This window comes from Schistocerca serialis, chromosome 3, assembly GCF_023864345.2.
Source record: "Schistocerca serialis cubense isolate TAMUIC-IGC-003099 chromosome 3, iqSchSeri2.2, whole genome shotgun sequence".
Classification (NCBI taxonomy): domain Eukaryota; kingdom Metazoa; phylum Arthropoda; class Insecta; order Orthoptera; family Acrididae; genus Schistocerca; species Schistocerca serialis.
The window spans coordinates 415,685,396-415,702,171 of NC_064640.1; positions in this window are offsets into that span (position 1 = coordinate 415,685,396).

Genomic DNA, 16,776 nt, shown 5'->3' on the forward strand with positions numbered 1-16,776 from the left:
GTCTCCAAGCCGGTAGTCCGCAGCGCGTGGTCTAGTGGCTAGTGTTGCTGCCTTTGGATCACGTGGTCCCGCGTTCGATTCCCGCCCGGGTAGGGGATTTTCTCAGCTCATGGACTGGGTTTTTGTGTTGACCGCGTCACTTCATCATTTGTGAAAATGGCGAGACTAGACAGTGTAAAGACTGGGAATTTGTACGGGCGTAGATAAACGCGCAGTTGAGCGCCCCAGAAAACAAATATCATCATCATCCTATCCAGTAGATTAGTAGGAGTCAAAGAATGCAAAAATATAAGTGAACACAAGTAGGACCAACAACCGTAAAAGGTCTTTAAGTGCGTGGGGCGAGGTGAGTCTCCGTCGGAACTATGTAGCGGAGGGATGGAGAGGGAGGGGGGGGGGGGATGCGTCCTTCCCACAGCCGTCCCACCGCCTATCCATTACAAGCAGTGTTATAGATAGGGGAAAGATCCTACGCTCTGGGAGGAAGCATAAAAATCTGTTGGCCCGCATCTCGTGGTCGTGCGGTAGCGTTCTCGCTTCCCACGCCCGGGTTCCCGGGTTCGATTCCCGGCGGGGTCAGGGATTTTCTCTGCCTCGTGATGGCTGGGTGTTGTGTGCTGTCCTTAGGTTAGTTAGGTTTAAGTAGTTCTAAGTTCTAGGGGACTGATGACCACAGACGTTAAGTCCCATAGTGCTCAGAGCCATTTGAACCATTTTTGAACCATAAAAATCTGTTCAGCTGTTATTATCAGCTGTATCTTCATCGGAGTGCTACCCCTAATAAAGAACAATAGAATGCGGCTGAAAAAACGGCTAACCGCATGTAAGTGCAATTGCAACAACGTAAAAGAGTGATGCATAAGGCGGCGGCTGAGGATGTAGGGACGAGGGCCTCCCGGTCGCAGCATGCGTTCGCCGCTGCAGCCACGCTACGTGCGGAAGGCGCAATAGCGCTAGCGGCAACGGCAGCGTACACCGCTACGAAACCAGTTGAGGATACCGTGCCTGGCTGGCTGGCTACACTACGTGAATTTGCCTCCAAAGAGACGTAAACGCGCAAGTCGTTACAGGTGTGTTTGGCGAGTGCTCGGAAAGAATCAAGCAGAACTCGCATGTCAATGTCGCTGAACACGGATCTGAACAATTAAAGTTTGGGACTTTGAAAGCTGCATTTTGACCGGGAATGGACCTAACGCCAGAGCTACCCAGTCACGACTCAAGATCCGCTCACATAGCTCCAATTCTGTTACTACCTTCTTCCTGCTCTCCAGACTTCAGCGACTGACTGCGAAAGGCAAGTTTCCAAGTCGAGTCGTAGTGTACATCTACATCAGCCGGCCGATGTGGCCGAGCGGTTCTAGGCGCTTCAGTCTGGAACCGCACGACCGCTACGGTCACAGGATCGAATCCTGCCTTGGGCATGGATGTGTGTGATGTCCATAGGTTAGTTAGGTTTAAGTAGTTCCAAGTTCTAGGGGACTGATGACCTCAGATGTTAAGTTCCATAGTGCTCAGAGCCAATTTTACATCTACATCCATTCTCCGCAAGCCACTATAAGGTGCGTGGCGAAAGCCTCTTGTACTACTGCTTCTCATCCACTTTCCTTTTCCACTCACAAATGGAGCGAATAGGAAAATGACTGTTTGTATGCTTCCGTAAGAACCGTGATTTAACTTTTCTTGTGCTGTCATGTCTTTGCGGTCCTTAAGAGAGGTGTATAAGGAGAAACAAAATGAAAACGAGACAGATAAAAAAAAATAGCCACGAACGAGAAGGATTCTCGCACGGGGGTTCTACATCTACATCTACGTGATTACTCTGCTATTCACAATAAAGTGCCTGGCAGACGGTTCAATGAAGCACCTTTAAGATGTCTCTCTATCGTTCCACTCTCGAACGGCACGAGGGAAAAACGAGCACTTAAATTTTTCTGGGTGGGCCCAGATTTCTCTTATTTTATCGAAATGATCATTTCTCCCTATGTAGGTGGGTGGGCAACAGAATGTTTTCGCAATCGGAGGAGAAAACTGGTGATTGAAATTTCGTGAGAAGATCCCGTCGCAACGAAAACGCCTTTCTTTTAATGATTGCCAATCCAATTCACGTATCATGTCTGTGACACTATTTCCCCTATTTCGCGATAATACAAAACGAGCTGCCCTTCTTTGTAGTTTTTTCGATGTCATCCGTCAGTCCCACCTGATGCGGATCCCACGCCGCACAGCAATACTCCAGAATAAGGCGGAAAAGCGAAGCAGTCCCTTTAGTAGACCTTTTGCACCTTCTAAGTGTTCTGCCAATGAATCGCAGTCTTTGGTTTGCTCTACCCACAGAATTATCTATGTGATCGTTCCAATTTAGGTTATTGGAAATTGTAATCCCTAAGTATTTAGCTGAAATTACAACTTTCAGATCTAAGTGACTTATCATATAATCGAAATTTAGCTGATTTCTTTTAGTACTCATGTGAATAACTTCGCACTTTTCTTTATTTAGGGTCAATTGCCACTTTTCGCACCATACAGATATCTTATCTAAATCATTTTGCAAGTCGTTTTGATCATCTGATGACTTTACGATACGATAAATGACAGTATCATCTGCAAACAATCTAAGATGGCTGCACAGATTGTCTTCTATGTCGTTAATATAGATCAGGAACAATAGAGGGCCTATAACACTTCCTTGGGGAACGTCGAACACTACTTCTGTTTTAATTGATGACTTTCCGTCTATTACTGCGAACTGTGACCTTTCTGACAGGAAATCACGAATCTAGTCCCACAACTGAGGCGATACTCTGTAGGCACGCAGTTCGAAGACGCTTGTGAGGAACGTTGTCGAAAGCCTTCTGAAAATCTAAAAATATGGAATCAATTCGACATCCCCTGTCGATAGCACTTATTATTTCATGAGTATAAAGAGCTAGTGGTGTTTCACAAGAACGATATTTTCTGAATCCGTGCTGAATATGTGTCAATAAATAGTTTTCTTCGAGGTACTTCATAATGTTCCAAAAACCTACTGCAAATCGGCGTTAGTGATATAGGCCTGTAATTCAGCGGATTACTCCTACTTCCCTTTTTGGGTATTGGTGTGACTTGAGCAATTTTCCAGTCTTTAGGTACGTATCTTTCTGTGAGCGAGTGGTTGTATATAATTGCTAAATATGGATCGACTTTATCAGCATACTCTGAGAGGAATCTGACTGGTATACAATCTGGACCGGAGGCCTTGCCTTTATTGATTTAAGCTGCTTTGTTACACCGAGGATATCTACTTCTATGTTTCTCATCTTGACAGTTGTTCTTGATTGTAATTCAGGAATATTTACTTCGCCTTCTTTGGTGAAGGAGTTTCGGAACACCATGTTTAATAACTCTGCTTTAGTGGCACTGTCATTGGTGACTTCACCGTTGTTATTGCGCAGTGAAGGTATTGATTGCGTCTTGCCACTGGTGTCCTTTGTGTATGACCAGAATCTCTTTGGGTTTTCTGCCAGATTTCGAGACAGAATTTCGTTGTGGAAATTATTAAAAGCATCTCGCATTGAAGTACACGCTATATTTCGAACTTCTGTAAAACTTTGCCAATCTTGGGGAGATTTTGCGTTCTTTTAAATTTGGCACGCTTTTTTCGTTGCTTCTGCAGCAACGATCTGACCCGTTTTCTGTACTATGGGGGATCAATACCATCACTAATTAATTTATGTGGTATATATCTCTCAATTGCTGTCGATACTATCTCTTTGAAAACATTCCACAACTTTTCTACACTTACATGATCAGACCGGAAGGAGTGAAGACTGTCTCTTAAAAAGGCGTTAAGAGCATTTTTATCAGCTTTTTTAAATAGATGTACTCTGCGTTTCTTTTTTATGGTTGTGGGTGTTACGGTATTCAGCCTAGCAGCAACTGCCTTGTGGTCGCTAATTCCTGTATTCGTCACAATACTCAGTATTTGTCCAGGATTATTTGTTGTTAAAAGGTCAAGTATGCTTTCGCAACCATTTACGCTTCGAGTGGGCTCATGAACTAATTCTGCAAAATAATTTTCCAAGAAAGCATTCAGTACAATTTCGGATGACGTTTTATGCCTGCCGCCGGCTTTAAACGTATAATTTTTTCAGCATATCAAGGATAGATTGAAGTCCCCATTGACTATAATTGTATGAGCGGGGTACTTACTTGAAATGAGACTCAAGTTTTCTTTGATATGTTCAGCAACTATACCTTCTGAGTCGGGGGTCGGTAAAACGATCCAATTAATAGATTAGTCTGATTATCAGGTATAACTTCTACTCATATTATGTCACACGAGCTATCTACTTCAATTTCGCTACAAGGCAAACTACCTCTGACAGCAATAAATACTCCACCACCAACTGTATTTAATCTATCCTTTCTGGACACTGTTAGATCGTTTGAAAAAATTTCGGCTGAACTTATTTCCGGCCTTAGCCATCTCTCTGTACCTACAACTATTTGAGCTTCAGTGCTTTCTATTAGGGCTTGGAGCTCTGGTTCTTTCCCAACACAGCTATGACAATTTACAACTACAATACCAATCGTTGTTGTAGAAATGACTACCTTAATGTGTTTTACCTGCCCACTTTTAGACGGACGCTCCTTCTGTTGTTCTCTGAGACCCTATAACCGAAACAAAAAACGCCCAGTCCCTTCCACACATCCCTCGCTACCCGTGTAGCCGCCTCCTGTGTGTAGTGGACTCCTGACCTATTAAGTGGAACCCGGAAATCCACCACTCGATGGCGCAAGTCAAGGAATCTGCAGCCTACACGGTCACAGAACCGCCCGAGCCTCTGATTCAGACCCTCCACTCGGCTCTGCACCAAAGGACAACAGTCGGTTCTATCGACGATGCTGCAGATGGCGAGCTTCGCCTTAATCTCGGAACCAAGACTGGCAGTCTTTACCATTTGCGCTAGCCGCCCAAAACCAGACACAATCTGCTCCGATCCAAAGCTACACACGTCATTGGTACCGACATGAGCCACCACCTGCAGTTGGCTGCACCCTGTACTCTTCATAGCATCCGGAAGCACCCTTTCCACATCCGGAATGACTCCCCCCAGGATGCCCACAGAGTGCACACTGGCTTCCTTCCCTTCCTTGGCAGCCATGTTCCTAAGAAGCACCATTACGCACCTAAGGTTGGAGCTCCCAACTACCAGCAAACCGACCCTCTGTGAATGCCCAGATCTTGCGGGCCGAGAAGCTTCCTCTGGAACAGGGTGGACGATTGCATCTGGCTCAGAGACATCGTCAGCCACAGATAACGCCCGAAACCTGCTCGTCAAATGAACTGGGGAGGCCCTACGATCAGCCCCTCAGAAAGTTTTTCGCTGCCTGCCAGACTTTGGAATGACCTCCCACTCAACCACAGGTGAGGGGTCAACCTCAGTGCAGGCAGTACCCGGGGCAGTCACAGCAGTGGACCGATCGGAGGAAACGTGGGACGTGCTAGATGTCCCTCGAATCCCTGCCTCCGATCCCCCACAGTGGTACCCCTTGGCAGCAGCCTCAAGCTGTGTGCCAGAAGCCAATGCAGCCTGGAGCTGTGAGCGAAGGGTCGCCAACTCAGTCACATCTGTACACAACGATCACAGTTCCTATCCATTACTGCAGTCGCTCCTGTTTTAAGCTCGTAAAAATATGCAACAAACGAACGGTGTACTCGCCTTATTAGCAGAGGGAAATCGAAGAGCTCTCTCACTGACAGTCTAACTGACACTGAGCTGTTGTAACCAAACACAAAAGCCTGTACGGTATGAGTGTCGATAGAGTGGTCGATGGCAATGGCGGTACTGTACACTACACTGTTATTGAAATAAAAGGTTGTGCCTAGTAAGCACTCGAACATGCAAGAAGTTACAAAAATAAACTAGTAACTACACAATAACTGAAAATAAGTCGCATCTGTTTGAAGCTCGTAAAAATATGTAACAAGCGAACGGTGTTCTCGCCTTATTAGTAGCAGGAACTAGCGGTGCGCTCTCGCTGACGGTCTAAAAGTACAAACTTAATTATCTATGTAGACAGTTCATCCATTCCGGGAATCAAGGATCTCCACGATTTTAGCCTGTTATCGACATTGATACTGGCAAGATATCGGTTCCAGGGATTACAAGATTTTCGAGAATGTTTCAATTTCATGTTTGAAGTCGTATAACAGTCGACAAAAGAAATATTTTTTCTTATGATTTAATTATGAATTAACAATTTTCTATTTTTTTCCTTTACTTGCACTGTGAAATCTTTCTTCTCGCAAAATTTCATGATTCTGTGCCAAGGGGAATTACCCTACAGATTTTAATGAGTGATTTTACGAATATCAAAATATGCGACATAAATGGTCGTGTCTTTTGATTGCATTGACTTTTAGCGTTTTACGTCGCCAAGGGACCGTAGCGCTCAATATGTGGCATAAATTTCAACTTGATATTTCTATGCGTTCCTGACCACTCGGTCAGTCAGTCAGTCAGTCAGACAGTCAGACGGATGGAAGGACGGACGACAAAGTGATCCTATAAGGGTTCTGTTTTTCCGGCTGTGGTACAGAACCCTAAAAAGTAAGTAAACTGTTGAGTATATCAAAAGTAATCGCCACAGCTGTTAGTATACACCGATGAACCAAAGCAACTGGTACGCCTGTCTAATTTCGTGTAAGGCCCCCGCGAGCACGCAGAAGTGCCGCAGCTCGACGTGGCATGGACTCGACTAATATCTGGAGTAATGCTGGAGGAAACTGACACCATGACTGTCCATAAATACGTTAGAGTACGAGGGGATGGGAATCTCTTCTGAACAGCACGTTGCAAGCCATCCCAGATATGTTTAATAACGTTCATGTCTGGCGAGTATGGTGGCCAGCGAAAGTGTTTAAACTCAGAAAAGTGTTCCTGGAGCCACTCTGCAGAAATTCTGGGAGTGTTGGGTGTGGCATTGTCCTGCTGGAATTGCCCAAGTCCGTCAGAAAGATTCTTTGAGAGAAGCTTGTTTTCTCCAGGAACGTCATAATCTTAACCTTAAAATACTCTCTAGCATCCTGAAACAGACGAACGATAGTGATACTGCTCTGTAACTCTGTGCAGCCGACGGATTACTCTTTTCGTAAATCGGAGTTGCCTGAGGCCGTCTCCACTAACATGAGACTATTCGCTGCATCAGCGATTCTCGATAAATACGAGGCTGTACTGAAAAGTAATGCCTCCGACTTTGTTATGTGAAAGCTCTTATAACATTTTAATTAAAACAAAAGGTTATTGACATTCCACATCTTTATTTTTCATGGCTACGTATTTATGTCTCAGCATAGTCATCCTGGCGACAAACACATTTCTCCCAACGAGGGACCTGTTTGTTCACACCGTCACTGTAGAATGTTTGACATTGTTGTTGGAGCCATAACGTTAACTCTGCTTGCACCGCTTCATCACTATCAAAGTGAAGTCCTCGAATGTGTTCTTTACGTTCTGGAAACAGATAAAAATCGAATAGGGCCAATTCGGGACTGTATAGAGGATGGCCGACGACAGTTAAACCAAAGCATCGGACGGTTGCAGATGTCGCAGCACTCATGTGTGGTCTTGCACTGTCATTCTGAAGCAGAGGGTGCTCCATGTGTGGACGAACTGTTCGAATTCGAAACTCAATTACAGTATGCTGTTTCTTATACACCACCGAACGAGGTGGCGCAGTGGTTAGAACACTGGACTCGCATTCGGGAGGTCAACGGATCAATACCGCTTCCGGCCATCCTGATTTAGGTTTTCCGTGATTTCCCTAAATCGCTTCACAAACTCCGGGATGGTTCCTCTGAAAGGGCACGGCTGACTTCCTTCCCCATCCTTCCCTAATCCGATGAGACCGATGACCTCGCTGTTTGATCGCCCACCCGGCCCGGTCCTCATGAACAGACGTGGTTACGTCACACATAGCGATGTCACACGCTATAATTCGGGGCCGGCCGGCCGCGGTGGTCTAGCGGTTCTAGGCACTCAGTCCGGAACCGCGGGACTGCTACGGTCGCAGGTTCGAATCCTGCCTCGGGCATGGATATGTGTGATGTCCTTAGGTTAGTTAGGTTTAAGTAGTTCTAAGTTCTAGGGGACTGATGACCACAGATGTTAAGTCCCATAGTGCTCAGAGCCAGCCACTACTTTCATTTAACAAATTAAAACACAGTTTTAACTTGTCAAATTGAACCAGAGCACTACTCCACATTGCTGCTATGGAAAACTGCTTCGCCGGCCGGAGTGGCCGTGCGGTTCTGGGCGCTACAGTCTGGAACCGCGAGAGCGCTACGGTCGCAGGTTCGAATCCTGCTTCGGGCACGGATGTGTGTGATGTCCTTAGGTTAGTTAGGTTTAAGTAGTTCTGAGTTTTAGGGGACTGATGACCTCAGAAGTTGAGTCCCATAGTGCTCAGAGCCATTTGAACCATTTTGAAAACTGCTTCCATTTCTAACAATATGCCGTATTTTTAGAGCAACAGGTGGTCTGCAAAATGCACGTCAGTTTCATGAAATTACCACAAGTGATTAAGGAATCTGGACATCTAGCTGCAGCAATACTTAGTTGTGTGCTCATCAAAATCTAAATCTCTCCATATTTAAAACTTTTAACCCTATTTGTTAACATTTTCATGTTACACTACAGTAACTTGCCATACTAAATAATAATCGCAAAAAATTATTTCTTCACTTTTATTTAATTAACTAAAAATATTACTGCACGACAGATGATTGCTCGGCAGGTTTTTATGACAGTTACGCTGCTGTTGTTTACTGATGCTACAACACCGAAAATCACTCAAAGGACACTGTTGCCAGAAGTTTGTCAGGACTAATATTTCAACTGTAATTACCATGTTTGCTTACTGTATTCTGTCCTATGACAACATTAACAACGCTACTCAGCATCTATTTTGAATCTGGGATGTAATATATCAATTAGTCTCGTATTTTGATATGAAGAGTCCGAATCTACCTTCCAAAACCGACTAGCGCGAAAAACTGCTTTTTAAGCTTTTATTTTCCGTATTTCGCTGAATGCTGTCCTTTTGTTTCGATGTCATTTTGTATAGGGAAACTAGAAGATCTACAAATCAACACTAAATGGCAGGTGTGAGAAAGATTCTAAACTTTACTCACCTGATGGCAAATAATCCATAGTGCGAAGAGACTGTATGATCCGGTGCATGTTGAAACCCGAATGGTGTCATTCCCATCATACTTACCTCAGCGCAACAGTGTACTGCGAGTATTTGTTTCCTCTGTGAGTGTTTCTTCTGGGATATAAATAAACATTGTGGTGTTTAAAACTTAAACTTACTAATAATGGCAACTTTCAGTCGACGTCGACGTGGTCGTCGTTTAAACTATCCCAACAAGTATTATGTGTGGGAAATTCAACCCAAAATCTCAAAATTTGTCTTTCATTTACGTGAAGTATAGAAACTGTATTTTTATTGTCCTACTGGTGACCAAAACAAAAATTTTACAGCTCATATTGCCTGCATAACCTGTATTACCACTTTAACCGAATGATTACAAGGAAAATGCGGAACCGTGCCATTCGCTGTTCCAATATCTGAAGACCATTTTTCAGACTTATTTCTGCCTCACAAACATTGCAGGCGTTCAAGGAAAACTACACCTAAAGTGTCCAAATCTATCTTCACTGCATTTGCCTCCACCCTGAGATGAAGGGTTTAGCGATTGGATCTCACGAAATACTGCTGCTTTTTCCGTCTATGGGACACCCGTGACAGTCGAGGAACGGCTTTTAAGGAAATCGTATGCATCTGGAAAGAAAAAAGTAGAAGACCCTCCATTGGGTGCGCCTGATAAAATCATTTTGCCTCATCACCTCAAATTTGGCCTTATGAAGAACTTTGTAAAAGCTTTGGATAAAGGAAGTCAGGCCTTCAATCATTCGAAATCAAAGTTTCCTGAATTGAGTGAAGCAAAACTGAGAGAAGTTGTATTTGTTAGACCACAAATACAAAAATTGATGACAGATCTATCAAAGAAATTGTGAAGGTGTTTTTGGGAAACAGTAGAGATGATAGTTATGTTTCCATTGTGAATAATCTGTTAGACATCTACAAGAACAGGAGGTGTTGTATGCCCGGAAATGTTTGGTCCGTAAGTGATGAACAGGATGAACGCTTCCATCAAGACATCCGTACGCTGGAACATTGTCATCAAGTTCAGTGGAACCTTTCGATAATGGCCGACTACTGTTGGGGTTGGGGTCTTTTTAGGGATAGGTGTAAAACAGCAAACAAAAGAAGAGCAACGTTGTCACATTTTACGAATACCGAAGAAGATTAAATTTAAAAATTTTGTGATCTCTTGTAGACCTTATACTGAGCGAGTCCTTACATCTACATGATTGCTCTGCAATTCACATTTAAGTGCTTGGCAGAGGGTTCATCGAACCACAATCATACTATCTCTCTACCATTCCACTCCCGAACAGCGAGCGGGAAAAACGAACACCTAAACCTTTCTGTTCGAGCTCTGATTTCTCTATTTTATTTTGATGATTATTCCTACCTATGTAGATTGGGCTCAACAAAATATTTTCGCATTCGGAAGAGAAAGTTGGTGATTGAAATTTCGTAAATAGATCTCGCCGCGACGAAAAACGTCTTTGCTTTAATGACTTCCATCCCAATTCGCGTATCATATCTGCCACACTCTCTCCCCTATTACGTGATAATACAAAACGAGCTGCCCTTTTTTGCACCCTTTCGATGTCCTCCGTCAATCCCGCCTGGTAAGGATCCCACACCGCGCAGCAATATTCTAACAGAGGACGAACGAGTGTAGTGTAAGCTGTCTCTTTAGTGGACTTGTTGCATCTTCTAAGTGTCCTACCAATGAAACGTAACCTTTGGCTCGTCTTCCCCACAATATTATCTATGTGGTCTTTCCAACTGAAATTGTTCGTAATTTTAATACCCAGGTACTTAGTTGAATTGACAGCCTTGAAAATTTTACTATTTATCGAGTAATCGAATTCCAACGGATTTCTTTTGGAACTCATGTGGATCACCTCACACTTTTCGTTATTTAGCGTCAACTGCCACCTGCCACACCATACAGCAATCTTTTCTAAATCGCTTTGCAACTGATACTGGTCTTCGGATGACCTTACTAGACGGTAAATTACAGCATCATCTGCGAACAACCTAAGAGAACTGCTCAGATTGTCACCCAGGTCATTTATATAGATCAGGAACAGAAGATACATATGTACGTATTAAACAGTATTGAGTTCTAAAGGCCGGCCGGAGTGGCCGAGCGGTTCTAGGCGCTACAGTCTGGAGCTGCGCGACCGCTATGGTCGCAGGTTCGAATCCTGCCTCGGACATGGATGTATGTGATGTCCTTAGGTTAGTTAGGTTTAAGTAGTTCTAAGTTCTAGGGAACTGATGACCTCAGCAGTTAAGTTCAAATGGTTCAAATGGCTCTGAGCACTATGGGACTCAACTGCTGAGGTCATTAGTCCCCTAGAACTTAGAACTAGTTAAACCTAACTAACCTAAGGACATCACAAACATCCATGCCCGAGGCAGGATTCGAACCTGCGACCGTAGCGGTCTTGCGGTTCCAGACTGCAGCGCCTTTAACCGCACGGCCACATCGGCCGGCCAGCAGTTAAGTCCCATAGTGCTCAGAGCCATTTGAACCATTTTTTTGAGTTCAAAGTTCCGGATTTAATTCTGTAAATGTTCGCCAGTAATGTTTTTGATTCTGCTATGTATCTATGTAATGTGACGTGATAAATAAAAACTGATTTTACCAGTGAATTCAGCATCCGAAAATTAGGTAAATTTTCCATTAGCCGCAAGAGGCATCTCAGTGAGGAAATTAAGATGGGACATGACCTATTTCTTAGCTACTGATACGCATTATTTCTTTCATTGTTTTTATGAGTCACAGTTTATAAAATAGCACAACGCGCTTACTTTTTCTTTGACATCTTGATTTCTTGAAATCGCGTTTCGAAATGAACATACTAGCATAAATATTGATAGTGTGACCGTGGTTTCAGTATATTTAAGGTCGGACGTTACAGTATTTTTGTGTTTTTTGGGGGGGAGGGGGGGGGGGGGGGAGGTGCCCACAGCCTTAACATTGTTTGAGAATGAATTTCCGTGTCCACTTTTCTCCGGCTCTCTCGCGTTACAGAAAGCAAAATACTCAATCCGTTGCTTACTATCAGTGGTTGTGAACTGTTTGTCTTGAATTGTTTATTTGTCTTGAACTGTTAAAGAAATATCTGGGCTATACCAAGACAGAAGTAGCTCACTGAAAACTACACGTGTGGTCGACGTAAATCGCAAAAACGCAGTCGATGTCGAGGCACGCCTAGACAACAAGCTAAACAACGTCCACGTATAAACAAGTTCAAGAAAGAACAGAAAAATCGTGAACAATTTAGTGATTGGCCAGCACTGGCAAAACTGCTTCCCAGCTTCGGAGAAACTGCTTAGACCTTGAAATGGCTCCGAGATAGATTGCTTCTTTCGCGGAAGTGACAAGTGGTAACGGCAGAGATAATGAAGGTTTGTTGCACGAATGTAGCAGTCACCGATAGGCTGGCAGTGTATGAGTGATCTGCGAGATTCCGTGGCGCAGATAACTACCTGCCAGCGGTTTCAATGCTTCCCAGAAAGCGGCAGCGGCGGAAGCTGTGACGTCATGTACTGCCCGCTTCCTGTGTTGTCACGCGGGAAACTTGCTTACGTAAGCCCGCCGTGCACATATATGGTTCTTAAGTCGCTGCACAACACAGTAGCCCTTTTGTTCCCACCTCCCTCATACCGCACATGTTTACTGCACCTATAATTAGCCTGTAACTGATCCAGAGCTCCATCTGCTTCAGTCTATACAACTCACTATACAGTATATATATATATATTCTCTCTCTCTCTCTCTCTCTCTCTCTGTGTGTGTGTGTGTGTGTGTGTGTGTGTGTGTGTGTGTGTGTGCGCGCGCGCGCAAGCGGACAGTTCGGCGATTTCTGAAGAGATAAAAATGAAGCCTGAATTTCTTTTCTGTTAACTCGTGCTCAAAATCGACAATACTGTATAAAAAGATGTCGTTTAAGGTTGTTCCAAAAAAATCCCTAGAAGTTCTTGACCGATTTACTCCAGATTTTTACACGATACTGTAGTAAACATTGAGGCGAACACAGGCTGCGTTTTTTTTTTTTTTTTAGCAACGTACGTATTTTCTTTTAAAACTAACGGCGAGAGAGAAAATGCTGTTCTGCGTTTTGAAAATGTACGGTTGTGCGCTCTTTCTCCTAGTTATTTTTAACTACGATAGCAGTGGATTTAAAAGATTCGACGAATTGTTTCTCGTATTAAGTTCTTTCTCCTTTTATACAATTTTAAACAAAAATTGTATACAAAACGCCGGCCGCGGTGGTCTCGCGGTTCTAGGCGCGCAGTCCGGAACCGTGCGACTGCTACGGTCGCAGGTTCGAATCCTGCCTCGGGCATGGATGTGTGTGATGTCCTTAGGTTAGTTAGGTTTAAGTAGTTCTAAGTTCTAGGGGACTGATGACCACAACAGTTGAGTCCCATAGTGCTCAGAGCCATTTGAGCCATTTTTTTGTATACAAAACAATGTGCTTTTTTTCCATCCGCGCGGTCGGATTTAACAAATCAGAGGGGTTATATTTGTGCCTGACTGACTTACGATTACAATACTATTACGGAATGTGAATTGCCCGAAACTTCGTCCGCAGCTCGTGGTCTAGTGGCTATTGTGGTGCCTCTGGATCACGGGGTCCAGAGTTCGATTCCCAGCCGTGTTGGGAATTTTCTCTGCCCGGGCACTGGGTGTTTGTGTTGTCATCATCATTTCATCATCATTTCATCATTATTTCATCATCATTCGCGACAGTTGCTAGATCGCATTGAGTTAAACATTCGAGCCAGCCGCAGTGGCCGAGCGGTTCTAGGCGGTTCAGTCTGAAGCCGCGTGACCGCTACGGTCGCAGGTTCGAATCCTGCCTCGGGCATGGATGTGTGTGATGTTCTTAGGTTAGTTGGGTTTAAGCAGTTCTAAGTTCTAGGGGACTGATGAAAAAAAAAAAAAAAGTTTCAAATTGCTATGAGCACTGTGGGACTTAACGTCTGAGGTCATCAGTCCCCTTGAACTTAGAACTACTTAAACCTAACTAACCTAAGGACATCACACACATCCATGCCGGAGGCAGGATTCAAACATGCGACCGTAGTGGTCGCTCGGTTCCGGACTGAAGCGCCTAGATCTGCCCGGCCACTCCGGCCAGCTTTGATTTAGAATACAAACTTCGTGTTGTTAACACTAAGATGGGGTAAAGATCCGTGACTGATTAATTGGCGATGCATTATGACCTGTGACTCTAGAAGCTATACGACGCGGATGTAGCGAACAATTGCCAAAAATATTTACGTGGCTACATAAATTTCTATTCAAGTATACCTGTATAGTACAAAAAAAGAGTTGTTAAGGAGACACCCCTTTAACGTACATGTTAAATCACTTCTGCCATCTGCAGGCATTTCATTTCCACGGGTCAAAGCGTTTTAAAACTGTTAATTTCACCCCTTTCTGTCCCATAGGTAGATTCATTAAAAGGTGGTGTAGATCATTTTTCCTACTACGTATGGACGTCCCGTCGTGCGTGCAGATTCAAGGAGCCTCCCAGTGTCGCCAAACATGTTCTTCGTTTGGTTTCCTCAAAGGGAACAAACTTGGCTTTGGCTCCTCTAGCTTAAACGTATCACTCCCGAGAAATGCACGTTTTAACTGGTAATAAGCATGTGAATAAGCGGTATTCCACAGACCTTATTGGCTAACCAATTCCACGTAAATCTGAAACGGAGCTAGAAGTCTAATTTTCGTAATTATTTCTCAGCCAACCTCCCCGGCAATACCTTTGCAAGGTTTTCAGCCTCTTCCTGACCACCCCGTGTATGTCGTCCCATGCCAAGACATCTGCGCAATAAGAATGCCGCATTGTCAGAGGACACTACATGTTCCGGGTTGCCTCCAGACAGTTCTGCTGCGGTATGGATAACAGGCGTATCAGTGTGAATGAAATGGCACGGCAACTGGAAACTTAAAACTAAAAGACGCGGGACAGTAGTTTTTTGTGGGCAAAACGTCTAAATTGCACAAGTTCAGATTGTTATCATATGGATCAAACTCAATGTCTCGTCCAGCCTTAGAGATATGGTGGCAACATTTTGACGAAGGCCGCACAGACGTGGATGATGCAGATCGGGAAGGAAGTTACCGACATCGACCACATACGACGGTTTCCAGGCAGTCGAGGTCGTTATCTTGAGGAGGCGGTGGGCGGGAGGGGGATTTTCTAACGATGGGGAAGTACACAGCGGTTCTCGAATGACTCCGCGACCAAGCAGCGGATCTCGACGGATCTACATCACCTACATCTACATGGATACTCTGCAAATCACATTTAAGTGCCTGTCAGAGGGTTCATCGAACCACCTCCACAATAATTCTCTATTATTCCAATCCCGTACTGCACGCGGAAAAAACCAACACCTGTATCTTTCCGTGTGAGCTTTGATTTCCCGTATTTCGTTATGATTATCGTTTCTCCCTGTGTAGGCCGGCGTCAACAAAATATTTTCGCATTCGGAGCAGGGAGTTGATGACTGAAATTTCGTGAGAAGATTCCGCCGCAACGAAAAACTCATTTCTTGTAATTATGTCCACCCCAAATATTGTATTATTTCAGTGAGAGACACACTGCTGTTTCGCGATAATACAAAACGTGCTCCCCTTCTTTGAACTTTCTCGATGTACTCCATCAATCCAATCTGGTAAGGATCCCACACAGCGCAGCAATATTCTAAAAGAGGGATAAGCGTAGTGTAGGCAGTTTTTAGTAGATCTGTTACTTTTTCTAAGTGTTCTGCCAAGAAAACGCAGTCTCTGGTTAGCCTCCCCCATAACATTTTCTGCGCGTTCCAATTTAAGTTGTTCACTATTCTTATTCCTAGGTATTCAGTTGAATTTATGGCATTTTTGAGTTTGATTTATCGTGTAACGGAAGTTTAACGGATTCCTTTTAGCACTAATCAGGATGACCTCACTCTTCTCGTTATTTAGTGCCAATTGCCAATTTTCTCACCATACAGATATCTTTCCTAAATCTTTTCGCAATTTGATCTTCTGATGACTAGTAGCCGATAAACGACAGCGTCACCTACAAACAACCTAAGACGGCTGCTCAGATCACTCCTAAATCGTTTGTATAGATAAGGAACAGCAAATGGCATATAACACTACCTTGGGGAACGCCAGAAATCACTTCTGTTTGACTATGACTTTCCGTCAATTACTACGAACACACTGATAGGAAATCACAAATCCAGTTACATAATTTAGACAATATTGCATAAGCAAGCAATTTCACTACAAGCTGCTTGTGTGGTACAGTCTCAAAAGCTTTCTGGAAGTCTAGAAATACGGAATCAATTTGAAATCCCTTGTCAATATCAGTCAACACTTCATGTGAGTTAAGAGCTAGTTGTGTTTCACAAGAACGATGCTTTCTAAATCCGTGTTGACTGTGTGTCAATAGACCGTTCTCTTCGAGGTAATCATAATGTTCGAATACAATACATGTTCCAAAATACTGCTGCATATCGACATTAATGATTTGGGCCTGTTATTTAGTGGATTACTGCTGCTATCTTTCTCGCATA